The sequence below is a fragment of the Eumetopias jubatus genome, unplaced genomic scaffold (assembly GCF_037043125.1).
Source record: "Eumetopias jubatus isolate StellerSeaLion01/CBP00866 unplaced genomic scaffold, mEumJub1_p1.0 scaffold_8, whole genome shotgun sequence".
Lineage (NCBI taxonomy): Eukaryota > Metazoa > Chordata > Mammalia > Carnivora > Otariidae > Eumetopias > Eumetopias jubatus.
The window spans coordinates 83137304-83140069 of record NW_028274814.1 but is presented as its reverse complement, the minus strand read 5'-3'; positions in this window follow the sequence as shown (position 1 = coordinate 83140069).

Genomic DNA, 2766 nt, shown 5'->3' with positions numbered 1-2766 from the left:
GTTTTGCAGCCCCAAAAAACATTCTCCTTGGAGGCTTCCGCAACTGTCATAAATGAAAGGATAAGCTTCAATATGGTCAAGGTCCTTCAGGAAATGAAGAAACAGAATGAACACGCCAGGCTGTAGGTAATGTGAGATCACAGCGGTATCCAGAGCTAGCACCCACACTAATTTCAGCATCCAGATGCCAGGACTCCTGGACCCAGAGGAAAGGAAAAAAAAGCCAGGATTTTAAAGTTTTATCCATGTTCCCTAAGGGGGAAGAAGGAGGCCTCTGAAAATCCCTGGGGATGCAAGATAACAATATTAGTGCTCCAGGTGCAATTCTTTGAAAACAGAAACGTTTTATTCTCCCAATAGTTGGATGTGTTTCTCCAATAACCTTCTGATGTAGACGCTGAAAGTGAAAACCAGTAGAGGGGCAGGCCCTGAGGCAACTGCTGAGGAGCCACCCAGGTGCCTGGGCAGGAGGCGGTGCGGGGTGCGCAGAAAGATTCGAGGGGCTGTAACTGAGACAAAGAGAAGGAAATGTTCTTGACAGTTAACTTCTCTGCGGGATCAAGAGAAAGAATATTCGATAGAAGGCTTTTTTTTTTTAATTATCGGCACTTAGGGCGCCTGGGTGGCTCAGTGGGTTAATTGTCCAGCTCTTGATTTCAGCACAGGTCATGATCTCAGGGTCCTGAGCTTGAGCCTCCCAAGGGGCTCCACACTGGGCGTAGAGCCTACTTAAGATTTTCTCTCTCTGCTCCTCCCCCAGCCCCAGCTCGCTCTCGGTCTCTCTCTCTCTCTCTCTCTCTCTCTCCCCCTCTTTCTCTCTAAAATTAAAAAAAAAAATTTTTTTAAATTACTGGCACGGTATTACGTTGGGTTATACTGCCATCTGGTGGTCACTGTAATACTGCCATGACCAAACACCCTCCAACTTAAGAACAGAGAGAAGGAACGAACGAGCAGAGGCCAATTCTTACCACGTTATACTGGAACTGAATTAAATTCTACCTTGACATAATTTGTAAGCTAATCTGGCAACATCAAAGAAGCTGTTCGGTCAACTACTTTGGTCTCAAGTGGGCATATACCTGATATATCACTAATTTTCCACAGCACTTTACCATCAGTGGAATGAAGAGAGCAGGCTGCCTGCATTTGAATCCCACCTTGGCCCCTGGAAGACCTTGAGCAAAGCATTTAATTTCTCTTAATCCCAGTTTCAGCATCTGAAGAATGAGGTTAATAATAGCATCTAATTTAGATGGTATGTTTGAGAATCAGGCTAACTCATAAATGTAAACTGTTTAAAACAGTGCCTGAAACATAGTAAGTGATCAATAAATGTTAACTATTACTCCTTCAGGAGCTGACCATAGGTTTGTTAAACTTGGGGAAAAAAAATAAAGGTGATCACTCTCCATCCTCCTCTTCACTCTTGCCCAGAAAAGAGGAATTTGGTTATGATGGGTCAGATTTCAGGATGCTAACTGGATCTGGTGCCTAGTACACAGAAAATTGGGATACGGACAGGCCTCTACTGGTAAATGCCACTTGTTCAGTCTCTCCTGGTTATCTTGGGTATGGTTTTGCATCATCAGAGTCCTTAACGCATAGCTTTGGGCTTATGGAGAACTCACTTTAAAAACCTCCAATGGCTTCTCCTTTCTCACAAGCCCCACGTGATCGGGCCTCCAGCCACTCCTCTGATTCTATGCATTCCCACTCTCCTCCTTTCTCACCTCTTCCCATCCCTGGTGGTCTCTTGCTGGTACTCACACAGAGAAGTATGTTCTGCCCCGGGGTTTTATACTCACAGCCTCTTCTGCCTGCATCACTCATCCCCAGATATCCACAAGACTCCCTCCCTCACTTCCTTCATATCACGCCTTAAATGTCATCTCCTCAGAATTCTTCCCTAATCACATCATCATAAAGAAAAATGTCACATTTTAGTTGATTCTGCCTTTATTCACTTAGGACGCAGGCGTGGCTCAGTCGGTTAAGCATCTGCCTTTAGCTCGGGTCGTGATCCCCAAGTCCTGGGATAGAGTCCCGTGTTGGGCTCCCTGCTCAGTGGAGAGCCTGCTTCTCCCTCTCCCTCTGCTGCTCCCCCTGCTTGTGCTCTCTCTGTCTCTCTCTCTCTCTGTCAAATAAATAATAATTTTAAAAAGCACTTAATTACTTGGCATACAATTTATGTAATTACCTGTTTGATTGTCTACCTTCCTCCACTCAAATGTTATCTGTATGAGGTCAAGAGCTTTGTTTTGTCTTGTTCACTCTAACAAGGTCAAACACAGACCTTTCCCATTTTTCCTGAACCTGCTGACCAAGCCAGACTCAGAACCTCCAATTTCTCATTCCTGTCTCCTAATTGATTAGCTAAGATTAGAACTGCATGTGCCCTCACACTATCCAACCACAGAGGAAAACATTTCCTATTCAGATAATTGACTGGCCTTACCCCACTTACCCCATCTGCAGCTTGGTTTCCCCTCCCTATAATATCTAGGGCAAAACCCCCCTGCTGAGTCACTGTGACTTTCAGATCTGGGGTGCTCTCGTTGCAATGGCCTGAATAAAATTAATCTTCTTACTTTTCTGGTTGTTGTTTGTAACACCACTTGTAGCTCCTTCATATAAGATGATTTTTAATACATAGTCAGCACTCAATAAAATTGTGTTGAATGAATGAACTATGGAGAAAGAATTCTCCACGTAATCCTGCCCAGCTTACTGGAGTCCTGAACTGAACTTTGCCACCAAAGCCCT